At 41.7% G+C, this 16,237-nt stretch overlaps 1 protein-coding gene across 12 annotated transcripts in view; it reads left to right on the forward strand.

Annotated features, from left to right (window-relative positions):
* The window catches only part of PLAGL1 (PLAG1 like zinc finger 1), a 166,570-nt gene that overhangs the window by 76,852 nt on the left and 73,481 nt on the right, over positions 1-16,237 (forward strand). Inside the window, exons 2-3 of one of the 12 annotated variants that reach the window (XM_021709745.1) lie at positions 5,091-5,097; positions 14,362-14,372. The exons of the other annotated variants lie outside the window; for them this stretch is intronic. The gene's annotated coding sequence lies outside the window, so the exon portion shown is untranslated. The remainder of the gene's footprint in view (positions 1-5,090; positions 5,098-14,361; positions 14,373-16,237) is intronic. 12 annotated transcript variants of the gene reach the window in all.

Consider the following 16,237-nt stretch of genomic DNA (forward strand, 5'->3'; position numbering starts at 1 on the left):
TCTGCAATCCATGAGCATGGGATATTTTTCACTTGTTTGTGTCATCTTTGATTTCTTTGAGCAGTGTTTTGTAGTTTTCATTGTAAAGGTCTTTCACGTCTCTGGTTAGGAAGATGCCACGGTATTTCATTTTTTTGGTGACTATTGTGAATGAAATTGTGTTTTTTATTTGGGTTTCTGTTTGTTTATTATTGGTGTAGAAAAATGCGATTGTCTTTTGTACATTTATTTTGTATCCTGAGACTTTGCCAAAGGCCTTTATCAGTGTAAGGAGGTTTTTGACAGATTCTCTTGGGTTTTCAAGGTACACAATCATATCATCTGCAAAAAGAGATAACTTGACTTCCTCTTTTCCTATTTGGATACTCCTGATTGCCTCCTCTTCTCTGATTACTCGAGCCAGGACTTCCAATACTATGTTGAACAGGAGGGGTGAGAGTGGGCATCCTTGTCTTGTTCCAGTTTTCAAGGGACATGGTTCCAATTTTTGTCCATTTAGGAGTATGCTGGCTGTGGGTTTCTTGTAGATGGCTTTTACTATTTTGAGGTATGTTCCCCGTATGCCTAGATGTTCAAGGGTTTTTATCAAGAAGGGGTGCTGGATTTTATCAAAAGCTTTTTCTGCATCTAATGATAAAATCATGTGGTTTTTGTTTTGACATCTCTGGATATATTTAATTACATTTATGGTTTTACGAATGTTGAACCAGCCTTGCATCCCAGGAATGAAGCCTACTTGGTCATGATGGATGATTTTTTTAGATGTATTGTTGAATCCAGTTCGCTAGGATCTTGTTGAGAATTTTAGCATCTATGTTCATCAAAGATATTGGCCTGCAGTTCTCTTTCTTTGTTGGATCTTTTCCTGACTTGGGTATCAATGTAATGTTGGCTTCATAAAATGATTTGGGGAGAGTTCCATCTTTTTCAATTGCCTGGAATACCTTCGGTAGGATTGGTATCAGCTCCTCCTTAAATGTCTTGTAGAATTCTGCTGGAAAGCCATCTGGACCAGGGCTTTTTTTTGTAGGAAGTTTTCTTATTACGTAGTCGATTTCCTTGATTGTTATTGGTCTATTTAGGGTCTCAATTTCTTCTTGTTCCAACCTAGGTAGGTTGTGTGATGTCAGAAAGTCCTCCATTTCCTTAAGGTTTTCAAGTTTGTTTCCATACAAGTGTACGTAGTAGTCTCTGATGATCTTTTGTATTTCTTCAGGGTCAGATGTGACTTCATCTTTTGTGTTTCTGATTGTGCTTATTTGGGTTTTTTCTCGTTTTTTCTTGGTCAGTCTTGCTAGGGGACCATCGATCTTGTTTATCCTTTCAAAGAACCAGCTTTTTGTTTCATTGATTTTTTTATATTATCTTTTTGTCTTCTATGTCCTGGATTTGGGCTTTTATTTTGGTGATCTGAATTCTTCTGCTGAAATTAGGGTTTTTGTGGTCTTGCTTTTCCAGCTTCCTTAGGTGGCTTGTTAGGCTGTTAATTTGTGTTCCTTCCATTTTCTTCATGTGTGTTTTTAAGGATATAAATTCCCCTCTTACTACAGATTTCAAGACATCCCAGAGATTTTGGTAAGATGTTTCTTCATTTTCATTTGTTTCCAGGTATCTTTTGATCTCTGTTTTGATTTCATCATTGACCCAGGTGTTGTTTAGCATCATGCTGTTTATTGTCCATGTCTTTGTAGATTTTGGAGGGACCTTGTTGGTGTCAATGTTTATTTTTATTCCACTGTGGTTCGAGAAGGTGCATGGTAGAATTTCAGTCCTTTTAAATTTGCTTATGCTTGATTTATGTCCAATTATGTGGTCGATCTTAGAATATGTTCCATGCAGTGATGAGTAGAATGTGTATTCTGTGGTCTTTGGATGGAGTGTTCTGTAGGTATCAGTTAAGTCCATTTGGTCCAGAGTCTCATTGAGGTTCCGGATCTCCTTGCTGATTTTTTGTCCTGATGATCTTTCTAGGGTTGTGAGTGGGGTATTAAAGTCCCCAGTTATGATGGTGTTAGAGTCAATATCTTTCTTTAGTTTTCCTAGAAGTTGCTTTATAAAGTTGGCGCACCTATGTTGGGTGCATATATGTTTAGGATAGATATTTCTTGTTGATGGAGTGAACCTTTTATCATTATGTAGTGGCCCTCTGTATCTTTTTTAATTTTTGAAAGCTTAAATGGTATTTTGTCTGAGATTAGGATCGCGACTCCTCCTTTCTTTTGTGTTCCATTTGCCAGAAAATGTGTTTCCCATCCTCTTACTTTGAGTCTGTGTATGTCCATTCTAGTGAGTTGGGTCTCTTGAAGACAGTTTATTGTTGCCTGGTGATATTTTATCCATTTTGCCATTCTGTGTCTTTTCAGTGGTGCGTTTAGTTCATTCACATTCAGGCTAATTATTGAAATGTGAGAGTTCATCCCTATCATAGAGTTTTTATAGAATTGTTGTTCTTCCACTTGTTTGTTTTTTTTTTTTTTTTGGTCTTTCTTTTGGTTTTGGGGTTGGTTCATGTATATTTTATTCTTTTCCCTGTACTCTTGTGAAGAACATTGTTCTTTTTTCCTTTTCTTCTGTGTTTAGTACTTTCTTAAGTGTTTCATGTAGAGATGGTTTGGTGGCAGCATAAGTTCTTAGGGATTGGATATCTGGGAAAGATTTTATTTCTCCCTCACTGATGAAGCTTAGCTTGGCCAGGTAGGTTATTCTTGGTTGAAATTGTTTATCTTTTAGGACTTTGAAGATAGGGCTCCAAGCTCTCCTAGCCTGCAGGGTTTCTGTAGATAAATCTGCTGCTATTCTGATTGGTCTTCCATGGTTTGTGTTCTGGCCTTTTTCTCTTGCTGCCTTTAGGATTTTTTCTTTTATGCCTACTTTGTTTAGGTGAGTTATTATGTGTCTAGGGGTTGGTCTTCTCATTTGTTGTCTTGCAGGGGTTCTCTGAATCTCTTGTGTTTGAATTTTTGCATCACTGATTACATAAGGGAAGTTTTCTTGAATGATCTCATGGAAAGTTTGTTCCAGTGTGGTCTTTGTCTCTCTTTCTGCCTCAGGAAGTCCAATTACTCTTAGGTTAGGCCTCTTGAGGTAATCGCTCATCTCTTGAAGGTTTTGTTCTGTCTTTTTGAGCTTATTTTCTGTGTTTTTAAGAGTTTGGGTTATTTCTATATTTTGGTCCTCAAACTCTGAGATTCTTTCTTCTGCTTGGGTAATTCTGCTTTCCATGTTTATCAATTTGTTATTTATTTCATTCACAGTATTCTTTATTACTGTTATCTCAGATATCAGCTCCTTCCTAGTTTCTTCTTGTGTCTCCTCAATTCTTTTTAATCTCTCCATTATTGTCTTGATATCTACGTTTGCAGTTTGAGACCCTTCATTCTGGGGTCTCTTCATTGTTTGCATTCCAAAGTCAGTTTTCTCAGTGTCTGCCCTCCCAGGAGTCTGGGAGAGACCCATACTCTTCTTTTGATTTTTCTTCATTTGTGTAGATTTTTCTCTCTCTCTCCCTTTCCCTCCCCTTCTTTAATTCTGTTTTTGAGGGAAGGTGGGGTTGCTTTTATTTCTCTTCTGCAATATCCTGTTTTTCCTTATGAGGGTCTTCTGGCTTTGTTCACTTTTCAGGTTGGAGCATAGGCTGTAATCTGCACTTTTTGCAGTTTTGAGGTTTAATTGCGAGGGAAGCTGTGGTTCAGAATGCTGATTCTAGCATCCACGAACAGGTGTATGAGCACACTGGAACCTATTTCCCTCTGCCTTACAATCTGTCCATTCAGCAGTATGTAGTCTTGGTCCCTAGATTAAAAAGGGGTTATAAAAAAGGAAAATAATGGAGGAAGGGGGACCAATAGGGAGTTAGAAAGAGAGAAGAGCAAGAGGGAAAACAGATATACATACCAACTATCAGGTGAGAAAGAGACACAAGGCTGGGAAGAAGTGAAGAAAGACACGTAAGAATGATTCCCTAAAGAGTACTGATAGCTACACAGAGACAGGCCAATAAAATCAAGAAACAGTGTAAGTCAGAAGGCAAACAACAAATGTGATCAAAACCAACAGTTACAATGATAAAATCATAAGTCAAAATAAGTGATCAGACTAAAGTCACTTCTCTGATCTCCAATTGCAGCCTCTCCCCTTTGTTTTTCATTGCAGCGTAGGAGTGGGGCTTTGTCTCCTGTTTTGCGCCATTGCCTTAGGAACTGAGGTAAAGTTTGTTGATAGGTGGGCAGGGCAATGGAAGTCTCTGCTTGGAGAATGGCGAGGCAGTTTATGCAGATCTGTTTTTCTCCGCTTGTCTGGGTCCCCCAGCTTTGGGTCTCCTGCTGAGTGCCTCAGCCAGGGTGGGCCCAGAGTTCCAGAGCTCAAAAGCTCCAAAGGGCAGGCGGTGAGCAGCAAGAGTGGCCCTGGACCCCCCACAGGGCATCTCAGCCAGGACTGGGACCAGTGTCTCTGAGAGGCGGGCGCCCAGAGTCTCCCTGAGTGACCGGTGGCTTGGTGCCGGGTGCCGGGCTGGAGATGATGTAGCCAGGGAGGGAGTTGGGAGGGGGCTGGGACCCGAGACTCCCACGCACACAGTGGAGCAGCAGCAGCAGGGGGCCACAATATCTGGCCCTGCGTGGGACCGAAGGTCCCCGGGCCTTGCACCAGTGCGGCAGGTGGTGGGCTGGGGGATGGGGGAAGAAAAGTAAAAGTCTTTTTGGGAACTCACCTTCAGAGAATCTCACAAGTTCACCTATGCCGTCACCATCTTGTTCCCATCTCCATGTGTGTTTTCAAGTTTGTTGTTGTGCTGTATTCTCTGTTGATTCTGTGCTCTGTTCTCTTGGGAAGTGTGTGGTCATTCTGTTTCTTCTTTCTTCTGGGCTTAATACCTTTTTAAGTGTCTCCTGTAGAACTGGTCTGGAAGCTACATAATCTCTTAGGGATTGGATGTCTGGGAAGGATTTTAATTCTCCATCACTGATGAAGCTGAGCTTAGCTGGGTAGGAAATTCTTGGTTGAAATTGTTTATCTTTGAGGACTTTTAATAGTGGACTCTAGCCCCTTCTTGCTTGTAGTGTTTCTGCTGCTATTCTGATTGGTTTTTCCAGGTAGGTAGTCTGACCTTTCTCTCTTGCTGCCTTTAGGATTTTTTTCTTTTGTGCCTACTTTGTGTAGGCGAATTACTATGTGTCTAGGGGTTGGTCTTCTTATTTGATGTCTTGTGGGGGTTTTCTGTATCTCTCGTGCTTAGCTGGTAGCATCTCTGGTGAGATGGGGAAAGTTTTTTTGGATTACCTCCTGGAATACTTGCTCCAAGGTGTTCTCCATTTTGCTTTCTTCTTATGGAATGCCAATCAGGTGTAAGTTTGACCTCTTCATATAATCATGCATCTCTTGTAGGCTTTGTTCTTTCTTTCTGAGTTTTCTTTCTATGTTTTTTACAGATCAGGTTAATTCTGTGGTCTGGTCTTCAAGTTCTGAGATTCTTTCTTCAGCTAGATTAATTCTGCTTTCCATGCTTGCCATCTTATTTATTTCCTGGATGAAAATTTTTATTGCCAAAATCTCTGTTACAAGTTCTTTCAGTGTTGCATCTTGTCTTTCTTGAGTCTTATTCACTCTTTCCATCTATTCCCTAATCCTTGTCATATTCTGGGGCCAATCGTTGGTGACTTCCATTGTTTGGGCTCCAATGTCTGACTTTTCCAAAATTTTCTCTTTGCAATTGCCTATGGTCTTCCTTTGATTTTTCCTCATTTGTGACAGATCTCTTGTTTTTTCTCTTTAGTTCTGTTATTCAGTGTCAGTGGGAGAGGCTTTCCCTTCTGATGTTTGCTCTGCCCTCTGTTCTTCCCTGATCCAGGCTTGGTATTTGTTCTACTTTGAAATAGGATGGTGGATAGGAAGCTTTGCTGTCTCTTATAGTTTTTGAAAGTAGAATAAAGTAGGTGTTGATGTGCTAGGATTTGGAAGCTACTTGCAAATTACAGTGTTCACTGATTATGGTATGTGTTCCCTCAGACCCACTCTCCACCACCACTCTATATGACAATGCAATGCAGAAACCAGTGCAAAAAACAGTTGAACACATACACACACACACACACACACACACACACACACACACACACTCCCCAAAACAAACTGGAATAACAACAAAGCGAAACAAAACGAACAACAACATAGAAAAAAACAAGAAAACCGAACACATACACATGCCCAGCACAAAGGAATGGAGAAGAAAGACAGAAAGACCAGGGGAGGAAAAAAAAGGAATTCAGATTGAATCCTCACACATATATTGGCACACACCTTAAACTATAAAAAAATAAAAATAAACACAAGAACAAAAGAGCAAAAATAAACCAACAGCAACAAAATTGAAAGATGAACACTCAGTCATTCACATACACACAGAAACAGAAAACAACAAACAAAAGAAGAAAGAAACAGAAAAACAGAAAAAGAAAAGCAAAAAGAAAAAAAATTGGGAGATGCAGATCAAACCCTCACATATATATTCATGCACAAAGGAAAAATATTTTTAAAATGGATGAGCTAACAAACAAAAGGCAAAACTTTTTTTAAAATTAAAAATAAAAAAAAATCCAGGCTTGGTGGCTCAGCCTGTAAACCCGTGCCTTTGGGAGGCTGAGGTGAGTGGATTGCCTGAGCCTACAGGTTCGAGACCCGCCTGGGCAGCGAGACCTCCTCTCTACAATCAATCAAAAAATCAGCCGGGTGTGGTAGCGCATGACTGTAATTACGGCTACTGGGAAGGCTGAGGCAGAAGGGTCGCCGGAGCCCAACAGGTCGAGGCTGCGGTGGCCAGGAGCGGCCACTGCACTCCAGTCTGGGCGACAGAGTGAGACTCCAACTCAAAAAAAAATAATAATAAAAAATAAATTAAAAATAAATAAAATTTTTGAAAACCTTCCCTTTTCTGGCAGGCTCTGTATTTGTTTCTCTAATCTGGTCTCTTCTGCAGTGCTTCCACCTCTTTCACTCTCTCCCCAGTGTCCTGAGCAGGGAAGGAGGGGCAGTGGAGGTGGGTGGGGCTGCAGTCCTCACCTCCCACTCTCATATGGTCAGGGAGATCTCCTCTGGTAGGGAGGTGTGGGATTCTCTCTTCCCCAGCTGTGTACTCCCGGCGGGGGGGAAGGGTTGGTGCCCCAGCCAGGCCTAACCTGGAACGAAGTTCTCCTACTGTGACTGATGTCTAGGCTCCACCTGAGTTTGTCCCTTTCAATCGTGGTCCAGCTGTGTGGGTCTGATGTTGAGGATTGCTGGAGAGGAAGGGGTTTGGGTCAGCCCCTGACTCACCACTGATGGCTTTGGAGTCTTTCCTCATCCTTTTCTGGCCACACCCTTTGTCCCATGACTAGATCAGGGTAGGGGGTGGAGCGCCTAGGACTCAGCACTTGTCAGGTCCTCCAAAGTTTGTGTTTTCAGGATATTCCTTCTGGGTCATGAGCAACCCCTGAGTAGTTGATCCGCCAGTCACAGAGATTGGGTCTGTTGCTCTATGGTCAGCAAGTTGGAGCAGTTTCCTGATTCACCTTCAAGAGAGTGGAGGGAGGCCTCTCTTGTCCTCTTCCATGGGACTCTGCCTCTGGACCCCCTCTGTAGCCCTTGCTGCCAGATGCTGAAGTGGTGAGGCAAATCTTGAAGCCAGCAGTCTCTCCTGCCGCAGTGGTGAGGCAGAGCCTGGGGTGGTAGTCTCTCCCTGCCGTTTCTTCACAGGAAAATTTCTGTCCATTTAAAAAAATGGTGCTCGGCTTCTGCGACCTGGGAAGAGCCAGGGACCAAGTAGAGAAGCTACAGCAGCAGCTGTTGCACCAGGGCCCTGGCCACTGACTCACGAGCCCCCACTTAGTCAGTCTCTCCTAGCATTTTCTTCCCAGGAAGGGTTTTGTTGATTTAAAAAAAAGATGGTGCTTGGCTTTTGTGTCCAGGAATTGCTAGGGTCCTGCCCAGCAACTGTGATACCAGCTGCTGCACTAGGAGAGCCCTGGTTGTTAGCTCCCTAGCCCCCACTCAGTCAGCCATTCACATGCCCACTCACCAGCATGTACACAAAATATTCCATACACTTCCTCATTCACACCAAGACTCGCCTAGTGTTACTGACTTGGCTGCCATCTTCCCTGCCTCTCAGTTTTGTTTTGTTTTGTTTTGTTTTTTTTCCCCATTTATTTGTGTTGTTAGCTACAAAATGCAACTCTTTTAAATTATTTTTTCTGTGCTTATTAGTTGGCTGGGCTGGAGCTTTGGAATTTGATTTAGTGCATGGACAGAGTGTCAAGATCTGAAGACAGTGTTGAGAAAATGATTACAGTCAGAAGCCATGCAGACCAGGCTGGCTCAAGAAGGAACTGAGACAAGAAAGGAGTCAAGTATACTGGAGGTCTCAGAGCAAATATCCTGTGAGTAAGAGAATGAGCAACCAGGAAGGGCAGGACATAATGGTTAGAGGTAGGGATTTTGGAGTTTAAGATTTCCAGGGTAGAGGAGATCCTGGCTGTTGAAGTCTCTAGGGGGTTGCCATGGATTCAGGGAACTGTTTCAGTAGAGAGGTTTTCCATTAGGAGGAGGTAAAGGAATTCTAAGACCAGGATAAATCACCCACATAGATGTTGAACTGGCCCAGGATGATGGGACAACTAGAAGATAAATTGAATGAGCCAAGTGCAAAGTCCCTTGTGAATCCATGGATAACAGGATAGTGACAACAGGATGGGTGGAGGAGCCAGAAATCATGGGCCGGAAAAGAAGTGCTTTTATAAGTAAGTGAAGGAGTAATGATTTAGAAGTGTGGATAGGTAATAAAAATAAGGTCATCCTTTTAACCTCCCCCAGTGTTGGTTGGGCACTGGGAGATGGTACTGTCCCCACCTGAGAGGCCCTCAGACATTGGGTGTCTTCTGAACAGAGCTAGGATTTTGAGTTAAGGTGAAGAAGTGGAGAGAGAGTTGAAGAAGAGGGAGAAGCATGGTTTTGGTACTGTGGACAGGATCAGAGGGTATAAGGGAAAATCTTATATCTTAGTTAATTTGTGCTGCTACAGCAAAGTGCCTTAGTCTGAGTAATTTATAAACAACAGAAATTTATTTCTCCCAGTTCTGGAGGCTGGGAAGTTCAAGATCAAGGTGCTGGCACATTGGATGCCTGGTGAGGGTTGTCCTCTGCTTCCAAGTTGGCACCTCTTGCTGTGTCCTCACATGGTAGAAGAGCAGAAAAGAACAACTCACTCCTTCAAACCCTCTTATAAGGGCTCTGATTCCTTCACTTTCTGAAGGCCCCACCTCTTAATGCTATCACATTGGTGATCAATTTTCAACATGAATTTTGGGGAGGCTGCAAACATTCAAACCAGAATTGTTCTGCAAAATAAAGACCTTCAACTCATGCTCTCTGGGAAGTTCACACAGCAACTTCTTGCTCCTGGATACAGCTAAGAGTTGTGCTCCTAAGTCAACCACCAAGCCTCCATTTGTCATTCATAATTCCTCTTTCAGAGTCCATTGAACTCTGTCAAATGCTGTTCATGTCTCTCCTCTGATGCCCTTATTTGGAAGAGAGAGATATATGGGGACAGTTAACCTGCCACAGCCTTGTATTCTAAAATGAGTGGTTGGTACTACTAAGTCATGAAAAGCCTCTACCACCATTCCCTTTTTCTTTTATCATCTTGCTTATTGCTGTTGAGCTTGTGATGAAATTTTAATTATAGTAGGCAGAAAAATAGAATAAATATTAATATTGGGTGCCTGTAGACAACTTTTATTTTTCTTCACTCCAAAGGCTAACAATTGGTCAATCATTGTCAAACTGCTTTTTTTCCCTGCCATATGAAGCAGAAATGAAAATTGATGTTATTGATTCTATTTTAAATTACTTCTTACTGATTCTGGTTGTTTTTTAATAAAAGGTAAAGTTTTTTTCATTTTTAATGCGGTACTTAAGTTTTAAGCTAGACACTGAATTCTCCTACTTAACCATGTAAAATTCATATCTGTACCTTGTCTAATTTGAGTCATTTTATTGCAAAAACAGAAAACACGTAGGTATTCAACTCAGTGGGCCATCCTTACTGACTTCTTTTGGAGGGAAACACAAGCTGCCCTGGTTCTCTGTCCCATATACCATCTTGTGATTTTTGGTATATGGTGTAACAATCGTTGTTTGTTGTTGCACTTGCATGTAACATAGAAAAATTTTACTACATAGAGTAAGATATTTCAGTAGAAAAACTACATATGCCAGACATCACCTTGTGAGCCTACTGTGTTCACCAAAGGTCGGTCAGTTGAAGATAGAAATGGACATTAGTCAGTTTTGCTTAGGGAAAATTTTAAAAATATTCTCATGGGAGGCCTGTTTGAGGAAATGATACTTGGATGGAGAAGTCATTACAAATAGTGGCAAGAGTAAGGAAGGGGACAGGAGTCTGTGAACCAAGATTACAGATTTAAAAGGAGCAGAAGAGACTTGGAGTTTGAGAGAGGCCATAGGGCCAGCGAGAGTGGTTGGCCAGAGGCTGTGAGCCTTAAAAAAACTGTGTGTTTATGTAAGTTCTCAATTGTTACTTATATTTTCATTAGAGAAACTTAAATCTTATGGAATATTTGTTGTGTTGAGCACACTAAAAGATTCTTTCAAGTTGTTCTGGTGTAAAATCTGTTTAGCAGAGTGTAAACTCTAAAATGTGATTGCTCTCTCCAGCTGCTTGCTGTTGGGAAGGAATACTGGATTACAAGTTGGAGGAAAGACTTGGGTTTCAGTTTCATCGCTAACACCCTCACAGGTGAGAAAAAGGATTGATAATACCTAAGAGTGTGCTAATGAAAAAGTTCACAGCAACAAAGCAGAAGGTAACTCTGATTCAGGTTGCTGTGGATGGGCCAGGCACAGTGGCTCACACCTGTAATCCCTGCACTTTGAGAAGTTGAGGCGAGAGGATTGAGCCCAAGAGTTTGAGACCAGCCTAGACCACATAGCAAGACCTCATCTCTACAAAAAAATTTTAAAATTTGGCCGATCATGGTGGCACACATTTGTAGTCCCAGCTACTTGGGCAGCTTAGGCAGGAGGACAACTGAGCCCAGGTGTTCGAGGCTGCAGTGGGCAGTGATGGTGCTGCTGACCTCTAGCCAAGATGACAGAATGAGACCTGACTTAAAAAAAAAAAATTGCTGTGGTTGAAGATTTTTAAAAATTTCTTATTATTTCTTTCTCCCCATTCTATTCAAATAAGTCTAGAGAAAAATTAATGAGCTTCACTGAAGTTTAACTTACATGTAATCACATACGTATGTATTTTAAGTGTATCATTCAGCATGGTATGGCAAATGTATACACCCAGGTAATCTTCTCACTGCTCAAGATGTGGAACATATCCATCCACCTGCAGGGTTTCCTAACATGTCCCCACCAGTCATTGTAGAGAACCACTTGTCTGCTTCTTGTCACTCCAGATTCGTCTTCCTAAAATTTCATATAAGCGGAATCATATACTATGTCTTCTTTTATGTATGATTTCTTTGACTTGGCACAGTGGTTTAAAAAAAATTTTTTTATGTTGTTGGGAGTGTCAGTGACTTGCTCATTTTGTTACTGACATTTGAATTGTTTTCAGTGTGGGGCTAATGTGAATATTTGTCTGTAAGTCTTTGTGAAGATATGTTATCGTTTCTCTTGGTTACGTACCTAAGAGTGGGATAACTGGGTCATATAACAAAGTCTTAACTTTATAAGAAACTTTCAAACTGTTTTCCAAAATGACCGTATCATTTTCTATTCCCTCCAGCAATGTACGAGAGTCTGTTTCTCCATGTTGCTTTCAGCCCTTGGTATTGTTGGTCTTTTTAACTTTAGCCATTCTAGTGCGTATATGGTGGCTATAGTCTTAATCTGCATTAATCATTGGGGAAATGATACTGAGTGTCATTCATGGACATACGGGCCCTTTACATATCTTTTTTGATGAGTTATTATCCAGTTTTATTGTTTATTTTATTTTATTGTTTATCATATTATTGAGGCTTTATGAGTTCCTCAAATATTCTAATATAAGCCCTATGTAAGATATATGTATTGTGAATATTTTCTCTCAGTAGGCGGCTTGAATTTTCTTCTCCTTAATGGTCACTTCTAAAGAACAGAGAGTTTTACTCTTGGTGAAATCCAATTACTGATTTATTATTTCATGGTCATTGCTTCTTGTGTCCTGCCTAACCAATCTGCCTATGCCTAGGTTTTCTTCTGGAACATTGTTGTCAAACAGAAATATCACGTGACTCACATATGTAATTTAAAGGTTTTTTGTAGCCATCTTAAAAAAGTAAAAAACTGGATTGCCTGAGCCTGCAGGTTCGAGACCTGCCTGGGCAGCGAGACCTCATCTTTACAATAAATCAAAAAATTAGCCGGGCGTAGTAGTGCACGCCTGTAGTTCCAGCTACTCGGAAGGCTGAGGCAGAAGGATTACCGGAACCCAGCAGGTCGAGGCTGCGGTGACCGGGAGCGGCCACTGCACTCCAGTCTGGGCGACAGAGTGAGACTCCAACTCAAAAAAAAAAAAAAAAAGGTAAAAAACAGTTTAATTTAAATCATATATTTAATTTAAACCAATATTATATAAAATGTTATTTCAACATGTAATCAATATTAAATTATTAATGGGATATTTTACATTCTTTTAAAAAAATCTTAAGTCCTTGAATGCTAGAGTGTATTTTATACTTGTAGCACATTTCAGTTTGGACTAGCTACATTTTAAGTGCTCACTAGGCATAGATGACTAATGGCTACTTATTGAGCAGGGCAAGTCTAGAATTTTTGTAGTTCCTGCTTTGTATTTAGATCTGTGATCTAATTTGGTTTAATTTTTGTGAATGGTGTGAACTGCAGGTAGCAGGATGTTTTTTTTTTTCTTCCCTGTATATAAGTTCCCACACCATTTATCTCTTTCCAGTGGAATTATCTTGTACCTCTGTCAAAAACCAACAGATCATATGTGTGGGTCTATTTCAGGACTCAGTATACTGTTCTGTTTTTTTCTTATGTCAGTATCATACTGTCTTGATTCATCAAGTTTTATAGTAGACCTTAAAAATCAGGTAACGTAAGTCTTCTGACTTTCTCTTTTTCAAGAGTTTTCCTCTTCTAGGTCCTTTTCATTTCCATATAAAGTTTAAAGTCAGCTTGTCAACTTCTACAACAAAGCTGACATGGATTTTGCCCATTGCAGAGGACTGAAAGATGGTCCTCAAAAATATACATTCATGTCCTAATCCCTGGAACCCGTGAATGTTACTTGATTTGATGATTTGACCAAAAAGGGTCTCTGCAGGTATAATTAAGGATCTTGAAATGAGATCACACTGAGTTACTCAGGTGGGTCCTAAATTAATAACAGATATTCCTATAAGATAGACGCTTACAGGATAAAACACATGCTATGCACAGAGGAGAAGGCCACGTGGAGATGAGGCAGAGATAGGAATGAAGTGGCCACAAGCCAAGGAAGCCTAGGAAGCCAAGGAATGCCAACAGCCTCCAACAGCTGGAAGAAGCTAGGGAAGGAGTCTCCTCTTGAGCCACTAGAGGGCGTATGTGGCCTTTGCTGACACCTTGATTTTGGACTTCGGTCCTGCAGGATTCAGAAAATATGTCTTATTTTAAGCCACCAATTTGTGGTAATTTGTTATGGCAGATAGAGGCGACAAATAAATCCATTATCAGGCTGAGGGAGTTCCATTTTGTCCCCAGATTTTTTTTCATGAAAAGGTGTAACATTTTGTCAAATGCCCTTTCTGCACCAATTGAAAAAGGTTTTCCTCCATTATTTCGTAAATGTGACCATAATCTGCATCAACTGTCTGTTCACATGGTATTAATTTTAGCTCCATTATAGCCGTTACCCCTAGTAACAGCTGTTCCTGAAAATGTCAGGTTCTGACACATTGTATGAAATTGTAGCTGTGTCAGCGTGACCTTTTTGCTCTGTGTTTTCTAAAGAAATTTTAAGAAGCAAGAGAAGCGTCTGCAGAACAAAACTGCATCTTGAGAGAGAGTTTAGTTGGACTCTGTGGTGTTTCTGAAATCAGGAGATTTTATATTAGGATGTTAGAAATCATACTTCTCTTGAAGATCAAACAGATTTGGCGACCCTGCCCTGAATTCCAACATGGCAGCTGTTGGCCTTAGCTGTATAGCAACGGTTCCTTACACAAAGTATTCTTTTCACTTTACCACAGCCCTATTATTCCTCACTGTTTTAAACTTTGTAGAGATTTGAGTTTGCATCTCCTGCTCTAGGACCTTTGTTGAGGCACATTATAATGCCAAGGCATGTGTCACTGGAGTAAAGCTGAGGGAAAAGGCAGGTGTCACAGCTACCAGGCCAACATATTCATGTCCAAAGGGACCCCTGTCGGCTGGGCACAGTGTCTCATGCCTGTAATCCCAGTTTCTGGGGAGGCTGAGGCAGAAAGATCACTGAGTTCTGGAGTTCGATGCCTGTGTCTGTCTGTCTGTCTCTCTCTCATATACACACACATACACGAGAGAGACCTCTGTGGAAGTAACCTAAAGATGTAAAAAAATTTTCATTTAATTCATTATCCACGAGAAAGATTGATTGACTTCTGGCTAAGGATGGCACAAAAAAGAAAGAAAAATAAATCCTAAACTACCCAAAGGATTTAATAAAGCAGCAAAAAACCTACCTGCTGCAACCAAAGAAGAAAAAAGTATAGGCTTATGGAATAAGATTCAAGGAGTGATGGCAAAGCAGACACAAAAGATTCTCTGAAGTGTGATGTGTCTCCAAACGTGCCTGTGTTCACACCAACCCTCCACCCACCCCTGCAAGGAGATGATCAGACCGAATCCTGAGAATTTTCACAGATGTCCTACAGTTTGGAAAGGAGTTAGCGGCATCCCTGTGAAACGTCATGGAACCTTTGCATACCGCTGTTGGCTCTTGCCAGAGGCAGGAAAGTTTGCCACCTTCTGGGGTACTGTACAGAGTTGAGCAAGTGAACCGAAAGCTCACAGCCGTGGGATATTCGCTGGCCCAGCCTGAGGCCCATCCAGTGGAGGACTTAAAGGCATCTCAGACATGATGGTTGAGTTCCCCCAGCAAGCTCCAGACTCAGTCCAGCTGAGTTCCACACACCCACGTCCCCCCACCTCTCCTTGTCCTAAAACCCCCAGTTCACAGACAAAGTCTGTAGAAACAACACTCAGTCCTGAAACTGAAGTATGCATTTAGATACATAATGTGAATGGAATATTATACTGAGAAAAGAACAGAATCCATACATTGCAAGAACATACTACATGCTGGGGGCGTGGGGGATGGATGGGTATAGAATAATTGACACTGAGACACAGCCCAGATAAGTATATTAAAATCTACTTTAATAATAAAGAATTCTTCAGGCAACCAGCAGAAAAATCACATTACCTCCAAAAGGGAAATTGCATAGGAATCGGATCTCTCTCTACAGAAATGTTATGTCAAAAAGCAGTAAAGTAACTGCCGCCTTCTATTAGGTTTTGAAGGGAGATGTGAACTCGCATATTTACCCAACTCAGTTTTTATTGACGTATAGCGAAAAATAAAGCAGTCTTCTCCAGCGTTAACAGCACTGTAAGCCCTCCTTAAGAAAATGGCTTGAAAAAAGGAGGCAGCCCGTGAAGAACTAAACATACATCGAGAATTCCGGGATGGGGCAGTTACGATGAACTCTCAAAGTCATTTAAAGATAGAATTAAGACTGAACATCTGGGAAAAACAAGGTCACAGCGCACTTGTGAATGTTCTCATTGCCCGTCAGCAGAAAGCAATGGAAGCCATGGAAATTGAGAGACTGGGGGCGCGGGCGGGTGGGCGTGTAGGACGCTAACCCGCCGCCCCTTCCAGGGCCACGAGTCTGTCCGACGCGGGAGCCGGCAGGGAGCCCCTCGTGCCCGCCCTGAGGTCTCTGCTTAATGTTTACAGGCCTGTTTTAGGGACGCGCGTCTTGCAAGGGAGGTAGGCGGTCTCCCTGGAGATTGCCTTCGGTTTATTTTTCTTAAATGGCAGTAACCTTGAAAAATGGTAAACCGCTTGCCGCAGCTGGAGTGTGATCCCCGCACTGCGAGACCGCGGCCGTCTCATCTTTCGGCGCCTTCGCCTCCGGGGCGGCGCGGCGCGGCGCGGCGGGGGCCGGTGTTCCTCCCGGGCCGGCGCGGGGATTAAGTG

Source organism: Carlito syrichta, unplaced genomic scaffold (genome assembly GCF_000164805.1).
Source record: "Carlito syrichta isolate Samal-C Ts95f unplaced genomic scaffold, Tarsius_syrichta-2.0.1 Scaffold279568, whole genome shotgun sequence".
NCBI lineage: Eukaryota > Metazoa > Chordata > Mammalia > Primates > Tarsiidae > Carlito > Carlito syrichta.